General features: G+C 44.0%; 1 protein-coding gene across 3 annotated transcripts in view; it reads right to left on the bottom strand.

Annotated features, from left to right (window-relative positions):
• Positions 1-12348, bottom strand: part of CHL1 (cell adhesion molecule L1 like) — a 201264-nt gene extending 188916 nt beyond the window's left edge. For all 3 annotated transcript variants that reach the window (XM_073351144.1, XM_073351142.1, XM_073351143.1), the window contains exon 1: positions 11794-12348. The gene's annotated coding sequence lies outside the window, so the exon portion shown is untranslated. The remainder of the gene's footprint in view (positions 1-11793) is intronic.
• Between the last annotated feature and the right edge of the window lie 516 nt (positions 12349-12864).

Below are 12864 nucleotides of genomic sequence, written 5' to 3'. Positions count from 1 at the left end.
ATTAGATTCAAAAACATAGAGAACCCCTCTAGGCAAAACCTTAAGTTACAAAAAAGGTACACAGACAGAAATAGTTATTCTATTCAGCACAATTCTTTTCTCAGCCATTTAAAGAAATCATAATCTAACACATACCTAGCTAGATTACTTACTAAAAGTTCTAAGACTCCATTCCTGTTCTGTCCCTGGCCAAGACGACTACAGACAGACACAGACCCTTTGTTTCTCTCCCTCCTCCCAGCTTTTGAAAGTATCTTGTCTCCTCATTGGTCATTTTGGTCAGGTGCCAGCGAGGTTACCTTTAGCTTCTTAACCCTTTACAGGTGAGAGGAGCTTTCCCCTGGCCAGGAGGGATTTCAAAGGGGTTTACCCTTCCCTTTATATTTATGACACAACCCAAGGTGAAATGTTTTAAAGATGCATCAGACTTGTAACAATGCAACATGCTGGAGACAAGCTGCATGATGCATTTTAAAAAGTGCTCTTTCAAGCTGTAGGAATACGTCCCAAGAGGCCAGCCCTTCCTTTTCCCTCCTTTTAAAGTGCCTTGGAAGCACAACAAGCAGCATTGGAGATTACTTCTTATGTGTTAACTGGCTGAAAGTCTGACAGTGAAATGCTGTCAAACTGCAGAAGTAAGAGGTGTGGGAGAGATATAGCTGGGTGGGAGAAAGAAGCAGAGTGAAAGGGAGGTTGGCCCAATGCTGCAACTCACTCAAGTAGTCTTACAAGAGTAACCTCACTGACTTTTACTGGAATTCTAGCCTGAGTAGATTGTAGGATTTGACCTGTGGAATGTGCATGCTGAGACAACTAGCTTTTAATGATCATTGCTACTTATAGGCATTTGGGGTGCGATTTTCATAAACTCCTAAATTACTTAGCAGCACCAGTCCCATAGAAAGCTATTGAAAGTCAAAGAGACTGGAGTCCCTAAGTCACCTAGGTGCTCTCGAAAAATCTCATCCCTGTCTTGCATTTTACTAAGACCAAATTCTTGAAGATTTGGGCTTGAACTTCCATGCTATGTGTACATCTACTTCCTACCCAAGAGAACACCAGTGAAATGCATACCCTTAAAATGGAATCACCGTGTCCCCCATGAGAAAAAAATGTTGCCACCTCTAAGCAAGATCAATGGTTACAAATGAACTTATTCCATAAATATGCGACCCTTATGTAGCCTCCTGCTCCCGGAGGATGGAGGAAGCACCAGCAGCTACAGAAGGGACCATCCTTGAGCAGTCAATAAAAGGCAGCTCAAAAAGGAAGCCACAGCTGCAGAGATGTGAACACCCATATAGCAGAGGAATGTCTTCCTCCTTACTATTCAGAATTCCCAGGCAGAGACACATTAGAGGAGAGGAGAAGCAAGAGGCAGGTTCCCTGAAGAGGCCATAACAAGGCTGCAGGTCACCTTTTTCTTTCTCACAAAACTTAGGTAGAAAGAGCTATGGGGGAACTCTTCAACATTGGCCTGACTTCTGCAATTAGGGCATTTATTTGGAGGGTACCTGCCAGAAACCCCAGGGCCACAAACTCTAATTTTTCCTCACTTCTGAGCTGTTTTTACATCAAGCAAGTATCATGTCTTTCCTCCCTGGAAGGAATAAACTACCTGAAAAGAACAGTTGCCGGTTTCTCATCAGGTGGAAGGAAGAGCCCAGGGACTGAGTACCAGGAAACATTCTGAAAGTTTGAGAATCCTAAGGGGATGGTATCCGGGGCTGTTTTCAGCCACTGGCACCCCTTCACGGTTGAGTAGGTTGCTGCCCCTTTGTTCAGCCAATTGCTATTTAATCCCATGTCTGGTTGTTCCTTATAACATCAGCCCTCCAGCCAGATCATTAATAATCTTTCACCGCTTGGGGTGGTAAAAATTCTGGTAGGTCAGGAGGCTGGTAACCCTAGCAAAGGACCAACAGTATCTACCTTAAGATTAGCTTTGCCTGGCGTTCAGCTGCCTTTGTCCTTCAGACTTTACTAACCCCTCTGCTAGGTTGGTAGGGGAACCCAGGCCCACCCCAAACTCCGGGTCCCAGCCCAAGGACCCTGTGGGAAGCTGTTGGAACTGGTTTTTTGCAATCTCTTACTGCTTTCCACCATGCCTCTCTTGTAGGCTTTCCCAGACTCACACTCCATGATCCTCTTTTTTCTAGAGGTCCAGTTACGTAAGCAGATTCCTTCCAGTCCATTGCTGAATGAGCCTCCTTTCTGTGGTTCTCAACTTCTCTGTCAGTCACCCCTCCCTTCCAACCTGCAGCCTTTTTATCTCCTCAGCTGTTGTAGGGCCACCAATTAGTCCCAGCTGAGGGGGCAACTCATCCCCCATTAACCCTTTAGCAGGTGGTACAGCATGGGGTCTGTACACCTCATGACAGAAAGCAACATTCCCTTGGCTCTCAAATGAGCACTAGCCTCTCCAAGGGTGACCCATATTTGCACTGAGCAAATAATGAAAGCTAAGACTGATCAAATACTGTATTCAAAAACTTTCATGTTGTCAAGGTGCCACCAGACTCCTTGTTGGTTTTGTATTCAAAAAGTGTCACAAAATTGTTCAAATACATGATTCACCTACTACAGTCACGAATTATTCAGCTAATTCAATAGGCTGGGAAATATGAAAGCGTCATCATTTAGCCTAAAAGTATCATGAACACAAGGAAATTCACATGAACAATAGTGTTGTCACCGTACTACTCGCAGACCTAAAAACACCTAAACTTAAGCCTTGGTGATTCTGTCTTCATCTATGCAAAATCCTAGTGACTTCCATGAAGCTTTATGAGGGCCCTGGTGGATGGAACAGCTTGCAAGATCGGGGCCTGAGTTACGCTGATTAATATTAGCACAACTAACACTGTATAATGATATAAACAGTAATGCTGATCTGGTAGAGACCATTTATAATGTATGGCTTCCCCCCGTCCCTCCCCAGTTTCAAACTCAATCTCCCATACTTGGGGATAGGGTGGAGAAAGAGAAACAAATATTTGGAAGCCACATCTACAGTGCAGGGCACAAAACAATCCTCAACAAATATTAAAATATCATAAAAATCCATTGTATTTCCAACTATGTTGAATGTTTGGTACAGTTACCCAGAGGAAGCAAAGGAAACCAATTGGAGACGTTGGGTCAGCACCATTTTTTACCATGCACATTCACCTAACATACACAGGCAATTACTGCCACAGCATACATAAATAAGGCATTTGTACATACAAATGGTCTACGTAAGTGCATGCACAAATCAGATGCAAAAAAGAGCAAACAAAAATTATTTTTGTCTTTGGGCCACAGCTTCATGGGAGAAAAATAAAAAAACAAATCAAACCTTAAATGATGCTCAGATGTCAGACAGCACTAGCATTAAGTCAGAAATGTTTGTAATGGGCTTTTCCTAGAATGTATGTAATACTTTTTCTAAATAAGTGTCAGGAATCAAGGCCTGCAGCAGAGCCAGACTCAGAGCACCCTAAGGAGTGCAGCAGGCTGCCGGATTGGATGCACTGCCAGATTGGTTGGAAGACTCAGCAGACCAGCTCTCAAGCTGCAGTTCAGCAACTACTCAAAGCATTTGCCTATGGCTATGATAACTCTGCCTGTTTGTTCCCAGCCTGCTCCAGTTTTGCCTCCCTCCAGGTAACCTGGTTCTGACCATGGGCTCAGATTCTTGTCTCTAGCTGGGACCCTTGGCTCTGACACTGGCCTCTGATTCCTGCCTACCAATGCCTGCTCCAACCAGCAGGAACAACCATCCATGTCCCAGTAATTGACAATAAGGCTAAATCCCTTAAGTGGTATTGTACCTTCCTTTACTACTTTAGGTTACTGGGGCTATTCTTAATTCCTCAGGGGAATGCACAAAAAAGCCCTGCTCTTTGGTTGTCACAAAATGATACATTAGGCATTATTTGCCACCTCCGTTAGTAGGCCAGATTCCATTACTGCACCCAGCCCATTTGGCTGCATCAGGTTCTTGACAAGGACATCAAATGTATAACTTTGTGCTTGGTCAGGAAGCCACATGAGGGATAGGAATTGTTCCAGGGATGGAGAGAAAACAGATACAAAGGAACAGACAGCAGTTCTGTACATAAACAAGGAATGCTCTGCAGATGGGACTGCCATGTTTTGAGGGGATTTTTTCCCCCTTAACAATAAAGATGAGGAGCTTTAATGAGCTAAAAATCATAGAATCATAGAATATCAGGGTTGGAAGGGACCCCAGAAGGCCATCTAGTCCAACCCCCTGCTCGAAGCAGGACCAATTCCCAGTTAAATCATCCCAGCCAGGACTTTGTCAAGCCTGACCTTAAATACCTCTAAGGAAGGAGATTCTACCACCTCCCTAGGTAACGCATTCCAGTGTTTCACCAACCTCTTAGTGAAAAAGTTTTTCCTAATATCCAATCTAAACCTCCCCACTGCAACTTGAGACCATTACTCCTCGTTCTGTCATCTGCTACCATTGAGAACAGTCTAGAGCCATCCTCTTTGGAACCCCCTTTCAGGTAGTTGAAAGCAGCTATCAAATCCCCCCTCATTCTTCTCTTCTGCAGGCTAAACAATCCCAGCTCCCTCAGCCTCTCCTCATAACTCATGTGTTCCAGTCCCCTAATCATTTTTGTTGCCCTTCGCTGGACTCTCTCCAATTTATCCACATCCTTCTTGAAGTGTGGGGCCCAAAACTGGACACAGTACTCCAGATGAGGCCTCACCAATGTCGAATAGAGGGGAACGATCACGTCCCTCGATCTGCTCGCTATGCCCCTACTTATACATCCCAAAATGCCATTGGCCTTCTTGGCAACAAGGGCACACTGCTGACTCATCTCCAGCTTCTCGTCCACTGTCACCCCTAGGTCCTTTTCCGCAGAACTGCTGCCTAGCCATTCGGTCCCTAGTCTGTAGCTGTGCATTGGGTTCTTCCGTCCTAAGTGCAGGACCCTGCACTTATCCTTATTGAACCTCATCAGATTTCTTTTGGCCCAATCCTCTAATTTGTCTAGGTCCTTCTGTATCCTATCCCTCCCCTCCAGCGTATCTACCACTCCTCCCAGTTTAGTATCATCCGCAAATTTGCTGAGAGTGCAATCCACACCATCCTCCAGATCATTTATGAAGATATTGAACAAAATATCCATATCCATCCACATAAGATTAGTATGATCTGGAGTCTTGTGATTTTTCACTGGTTTGGGGGCTTTAAGTTGTTACAGCAGTGTGTTTTTTTTTTTTTTGTGATTATTTTTTAACAGCCGTATTATTTTGCAGAGTTCAGATCTGTCAGCCTACCTTTGAAATTCCCACTGAGCTTGAGGGGAGAGCTAACAGCAGAATGATGCCAGGATCCAGTCCAAAGTTTCTTGCTATGCATACACCTAGGTTGTTTGGAAACAGGACCATACGCACATAGTTTGTAATACACTCTTGCAAGAATGGTTTTATTAACTCTTATTTACACATTCTGGGGTCAGATTCTGGTTCACCATGGAAGTGGACCCAAAACAAGCAGACATTAATGTTATTATTATGTACCCTGTGAAAGCATCCATGACTGCGGATCATGGACAAGGACCCCATTGTGCTAGGTGCTGTAAAAACAGAACAAAAGACAACCCCTGTCCCTAAAAGCTTTCACTCTAAGCAAAAGCAACATTATTGTAGCCACCATCATCCCTGACTCTCACCTCAATACCCCCCTACATGGATTATTTTACTAGGAGCAAGAACGATCAGCAGGGGTGCTCAGAACCCACAGTGATAACAGCGACATAAGTACACAGATAGATAGTGGGGATGTGCAATTCATGTTGAGATCAATGGACACATACTCACACAGATATGACCACTACCATCCTAAATCGCTATGCTCCACCCTGGAAAATCTCTCCACGATTCCAGCCAGGGGCCACACGTGGAGAGATCTTGATTTTCGCCTGAATCTGAACAGCAAGTGTCTACACGGCATTCTACCCTGTACGACGTGGTTTTGGCACTGTTGATAAATTGAATAGTCAATTGCTTGACCACACTTTAGTTCATTATGAAATATATTCAAGAGACCAAATTATATCGGTCAGGTTAATTGCTACAAGATTATAATAATATAGTACAGGGAAAAGGTTCAATACAATACCAGTCTCCAGGATGCTGTCTCACAAGCAGCAGTCTTACATTTGCCTTACACAGAAGGTGTGCCCTCGAACTTACACCCCTAAAGTCGTCTTTTTACATCCAACCTATTCACAAGGAAAAGATGTGCGACATCTGAAACTAAACTCAACCAATCAGCTTTCCACCTTGTTTCTGTGGTACCACAGTGTGCCCCTTATCTCTTTGTTATGAACAAATACAATCCTAGTACCAAGGGGCATGAGGACACCTCTTAGGTTTGTACCAGGGTAGACTATTCATATATCTTGGCCTTTTCCTTTGGGACATTCAAATACTGTCCTAGGAGAATAACTCTCTCTCTCTTCCTGTGGGGAAAACATTTTATGTCCTGATCCAAACCCATTTTTCCATTTAGTTATGCCAAAAGCTTACGGCAACTAATGCAAAAAGTGTTATGGGATACCTGACGTGGGTGAACCTAATTGTGGGGAGACTATAATACATTCAGTTAACTTCCAAACACTTTTATTAATAAGATGCCTTACATCTAGGTATTGGCTGACGGGGTGTGCAAAAGCACACAGACAGCCAGAATCAGGCCATATACAGAAGAACCTCAGAGTTACGAATGCCTCGGGAATGGAGGTTGTTCATAAATGAACAAAACGTTATGTTTTTTCTGTCAAAAGCTTACAACTGAGCATTGACTTAATACAGCCTTGAAACTTTATTATGCAGAAGAAAAATGCTGCTTTTAACCATCTTAATTTAAATGAAACTGTTTCCTTACCTTGTCAATTTTTTTAAAAAACTTCACCTTTTTTATTTTTAGTAGTTTACATTTAACACTGTACTGTACTGTATTTGGGGGTTGGAGCAGGGGTGAAAGTAACTTAAAGTCTTACTGGTACAGGGCCTAGCTCCGGGCCCCTGGAAGGGGTGGGGCCTTGGGCAGAAGGGGCGGGACTGGGGTCAGCCACCCCCAGCCAGCCCTTCAGCGCTGCCCGGCCCGCACCACCCAGGGCTCCGGTGGCAATTTAAAGGGCATGGGGCTCCGGCTGCTGCAGCTGAGCAAGCTTCCCCTTCCCCCCTCCCCCCCCAGCCCCTTCCCCCTTCCCGGCAGCCTAGGGAGGGCAAGAGGGGCAGTGACGTTAAAACGCTGCCACAACAGGACCCTACAGGCAGGGCCAGGGGAGGGAGAGGAAGGGGGACGTCAAAGTTTAACGTCGGCTGTATACGGGCCTGTACCGGCAGCCACCTCTTACCCACCCCCTTTCACCTCAGGGAGTGTGGGTGTGTGTATGTGTTTCTCTTCTGCTGCCTGATTGCATACTTCTGGTTCCAGATGAGGTAGGCTGTTGACAAGTCAGTTTATAACTGTGGTGTTCATAATTCTGAGTTTCTACTGTATCAATACACATAAAGGGGCAGAAATATTTTTGTGGTGAACCCTTCACCCTGAATTTCCCCGACTTCTCTTCAATCAAAATCTGAACTGTAGTTTTACATTGAATCCTTTTTGTTCTGAATTCATAAAAGTCATTTCTGATCTATTTAAAAATGATACACAAAGCAGTTTTCTACGTTCCATATGAAGCAATATGGATCTGGAGTATAAGGCTGCATCTTGCTATTATTCCAGATGCAGAAACTCCAAATGGAATTATGGGAGTCTTGGATACCAAAAATCAAGCAAACATGGGATATTGTCTTACAGACACTCTTCAGAAATACTGGCCCAGATTCTGAGTGTTACTGAGAGGAACTATATCATAGTGTTATTGTTAGATGTTGACAGGAAAGCAATTCTTTAGTTAACTGTACAATTTTAAAAATCGGTTATATCTTGGTCACCTGCTGTAATTTAGGCTGCCTGTGTTTATCTTTCTTTCACTTTGCTGAGTCCTAAATCTGTTATTTCCTTTGGATGAAGAATACACAAAATGTATCTTATAAAACAAAATCTCTGCTACTGGGAACTGCCCAGCGAAGTTCTCCAGTCATATGAACTACAGGATTTGCCAAACTGCCCTGATATAATTCAGATAATCATCAAACTGCATGTTCCATGTTATGTTCCATTTACTCATAATGAAGTATGATGTAACTCAACATGACCTATCAGGACCTCACATTTCAAGACAGCATGACAAAAAGCACTGAGTGGATGAATTTCTTTGTTGGGATTATGCTTCCCACTGATGGTTTCCTTTCAACAGATGTCTGACTGAGAAAGGACAAATATTTAATTGCAACTTATTATAAAACACTGAGCATATCAAATTCTGAGTTTCCAAGTAGCAATGGTAGTAATGACAGGTTTCAGAGTAACAGCCGTGTTAGTCTGTATTCGCAAAAAGAAAAGGAGTACTTGTGGCACCTTAGAGACTAACCCATTTATTTGTAGTTAATGGTAGTAATGTGTTTTTTTGTCCCTTCCCCCCTTTTTCATACACATTCTGCTACCCAGCTTCAATACTAGAGTAAGGCACATCATTTTTAGTAACATATAATCTGAATTAGTTATGGTGAGGCTTTTGTACTGGCAAAAAATGTTCTTTAACTAAAACAGAATTTTCTAGTTAGTGGACAAGTACCAGAAGAAAATTGTGGAATCATGTGGGGTTGCTAAGCAACCAATAGTTCCAGTGTCACTTGTTTGTGATCAATTCAAGTCATTCATCAGGCTCTGAAGCACCATGCTAAGGAATTCCAACAAATTTGTTCCTTGGGAATGCCACAGAGACTTCCTGCAACACAGTAACACTTTCATTCTTAGAAGATAAACTTAGATGTTCTTTTGATGAAATGTGATATGTTAATTCATTATTCTTAACATACTACTAATGGGCAAAGCTTTAATTAACTAACTACATCATTGTAACACATGAGAGATAAAATGGAGTAATTAGTACTGCTTAAAAGGAGTCACTATCCTCTCCCACTGGGAAAATGAAGAAGGAAGCTTCCTTATCATGCAAACAATTGTCCACAAACATCACTATATGTAATTTGCAGCTAGCTTTTGTTATTTTTTCCAGTGATACGTGATAAATTACATTTTTAATGGCAAACAAAATGGCTGCAGTCCAAAGCACACTAGGTAGACCTAAAAGGCTGTGAATAATATAATCTTTCATTTAAAAGGAATGCTTATCTCTGGGCTTTCTGGAAAAAAGGGATGTACTATTATGCCTTCACTCATTAAGTTTAATTACAAATGTGGCACATTGTAATTATTATTGGCATTTACTTTCTCTATAGACAGTCAGTGAGTTAAGGATAAAACTGTAATCAAAATGCACATAACTGAAAACATAGTATCCTTACTGTTTTGTTTCAGTCTCTGTTTCAGAATTCAATGCCTCATATTCTGATTGTTTAAAATGTTGTACTGTATTACAAATTTCAAACAGTGAATGTAAAAGCTGCGCTTATATTTATGGTAAAACTTCTACAAGACCAATTTGCTTATAATTTTTTGGTCATGGACATTTCCCAGAATTTTCATACAAATCCTGGTTATTTTCTCCCTTGCATACATTATTTTGTCCCATGCCTTGCTCTTGTTATCATAGGACCTGGTTTTGTAATCAACTTACTCAGGCAAAACTCCCACTGACAACAAAAGGACCCTTGCTTGAGTAAGTAATACAGAAGCTTGGTTCACAAGCCTTTTCAATTTCATTAAAAACAAATTGCCTTTCTAAGAGCAAATCATTCAGTACTTTGAAGATACCACAAAAGGTCATATTAGGACATTAATGATATATCACATTAAAAAAAATCCTCCCTAAAATGAATATTCTATATTTTTATTTTACAAGATGGTGACCAAATTTGGAAACAATATGTTGTTAAGTAAATAAGATCTGCATGCAAAGGATCATGGGTTATAATGTGCCAATGATCATATGAACTGCTCCAATGTTTCCAAATTTGGTCACCATCTTCTAAAATGAATATTCTATATTTTTCCTTAAGGGAGATTTTTTAAATGTATAAGTCACAATCTGTCTCTTTGAGGAGCACTAGGGGTCAGTTCATACTATTTATTCAGTAGTGCTCAGTGGTGCTTATGAAGTTCTTCCAAATATCATTCCATTAACACTTATTTTCAACAACATAATTTAACTTTGTCAGATAAAATAGCACTGCACAGTCAAACAAATTGAGAAATTTCCCAACAATATGTATCAGATTACACTACTTCTAATGACTAGTAATAAATATATATGGCTATATATATGGCTTTTTATCGATTAATGATGTATGAAAACATACTGCATTTTCAGACATGATTTTTACAACTTCTCTGTCCACCTGTCTAAAACATGTCATGTCAAAAACTGGACCCAAATAATGTTAGTGATGAGCTGTGTGTGAAAAGGCAACTTCTGTTTCCTGGTGCAAAGTCTTCTGTGGGCTGTTTGTTAATTTATTCTACTACATTGCATAAAAGCCTACTGAAATTATGCAATCAGAAAATGTAAGTGGAACCACTTATTAAATAAAGCTTTGTGGTTATCAAAATTATAAACAGATGCATCTTTTGATTAATAACTTGGATTGTACAATGAGAATACCATTAAACTACCATACATCACTAAGACCAATTGGTTCTTGCATTTCTCCCTACTTTTGGTGAGTTCATCTACATTTTACTGCAAAAATGAATTACCACAACTTTAATAAAAGATGTTAAATATTTGTAAGAAAAAGAGATGACTACTGAAAAACGACACTCGCCCCACTACCCCACCACCACCACAAGAATCTGAAAATATATAACCCCAACGGAAACTGAAATTGAGGCTTGCAAACTTGAACTTTCACAAAACAATGTGAATTCAGAAGAAACAATCCTAAAACTAACAGTCACCTCATGCTATTTGTGTTTGTGATCTTAGTTACACAGATACCAAACAGATCTTCTCTTCTTCGCCTGCTATTTCTGCTGAAAGTTTCCCCTTATTTCCCTGCAGTGCAAACTTTCGCTGGACAACAGTTTTGCACGGTGTGTCACAGCATGCGTTTAAGAAAAATGCATCAAAACTGCCTGTACAATAAGGACAGACCATCTCAAAATGCCTCGGACTCAGAAAATGCGTGAAGGACTAATTGGGATCTTGCTCCCCAAAACACGTGCGAGGGGGACGATCTGTCCTAGAGGCACTGTGAAGCGAAGCCAAAGAGCAAAAAGATTCCAGAGCTCAATTAAGACCTGCCAACCCAGCTCCCTCGCACAATAGTACTGATCTGAGTTCCCTGGGTACTTTCCAAGGCTCCGCCGAGCGTTAAAGCGTTTGCATCCAGCGACTAGGCACATCCATAAAGCTACGCCGCTGTTGGGGGTTTAACTCCAGCCCAGCCGCTCTGCTCCAGGGAGAGCCTGCTTGACACACACACGTAGGCATGAGGGTTCAGTGCAATCAGCTGCTTTCCGAGCCCTTTAAACCCCCTGCCTCAGCATGTCTGCCTCAGCTTCCCACTATCGCCTTGCCTGCCCCCACCCCAACATCAGATCTGATGTTTCCCCGGGGCAGAGCGGCTTTTTTGCCAGCAAGAAACCCACTGGCCTCAACCCCCTATCAAAGAAAAATACCCCCTCCCACCCCACTTCCCACCTTCTACCCTCATCCAACCACACGTCTACCCAACCAGTACCTGGGCTTGCTGGTTCCAGCTCAGGGCGGGCGGGGAGGGGGCTTGCTTTTTGGTGGTTAAGGTCCCTCGTTGGGTAGAGCCCGGAGTTCGCAGGGGACAGGGAGAAGCGCCCGGCTGGAGCTGCGGTTCTTGGGCAGCGGCTCCCCCGTCCCAGCGCTCCGAATTAATCGCTTCGCCTTCCCCCCCCCCCCCACCAAAAAGGGGGAACGCGCTGAAAGGAAGAAGGCTCCCTCCGTGACTGGCATCAATATCTCCTTCGGCGGAGCTTCCCGGGAGCCATGGCAACGAGCCCCTAAACCTCCCAAATCTCCCCCCCTGCTTCACACACACACACACACACACACACACACAGAGCGGCGGCTGCTCTGGGGCTGGCCAAGCAGCTCGCACTCCCCAGCACCCGCACAACCCAGCCAGGCTGGGGAAGGTGCGGGGAGGGGCGGCAGCCTGCAGTTCCCCGGCACACGCCCCTCTACCGCAGCTGGAAGCTGTTGCCTTCCTCCCGGGGGATCGGGGGCAGCAGCAGAGCAAAAGCCAGCCCTGCAAAAAGGGGTGCGTGCGTGCAAATTCCTCCCCTCCACCTGATTCAGCTGCAAGGCGGGGAGCAGTTGGCAAGGCAGCCGGACCCACCCCCCTCCCCAACTCTAAGGCAGGTGGGGAGCTCCCACCTGATGCAGCCGCTCCCTCGGGTCGCGTCAATCCGGATCAGCGGAAGGGCTGAGCCGCGGCAGGGCAGCCCCTTGAGGTGGGGAGCGAGCCGCACAGCTCCCAACCCAGGGGCGCGTGGGAAGATCGGGGTCTTCTCCAACGCAGGAGCAGAGCGAGGCGGGGTTCCCCGGGCTGCAGCGCTGGGTGGCTCTCCCCCCAGCTGAGGCTCACCCCTCTCTCCCAGCGGGCTGCAGCTAAGTGCCCGTCTCCTTCCCCAGCTGCCAGAGGGCGAGGAGCGCAGGGTGCCGTCCCAGCATGTTCACACTTTCCACTCCCCCCTCCTCCGCCACGCTGGAGGCTTGGGAGCGCGTGGAGAGCTGGGAACAGCGACTCCAAACTCCCTGGGTGCTGGAACAGTTTCTA

Source organism: Lepidochelys kempii, chromosome 7 (genome assembly GCF_965140265.1).
Source record: "Lepidochelys kempii isolate rLepKem1 chromosome 7, rLepKem1.hap2, whole genome shotgun sequence".
NCBI lineage: Eukaryota > Metazoa > Chordata > Testudines > Cheloniidae > Lepidochelys > Lepidochelys kempii.
This window is presented reverse-complemented; position numbering and strand designations above follow the sequence as displayed.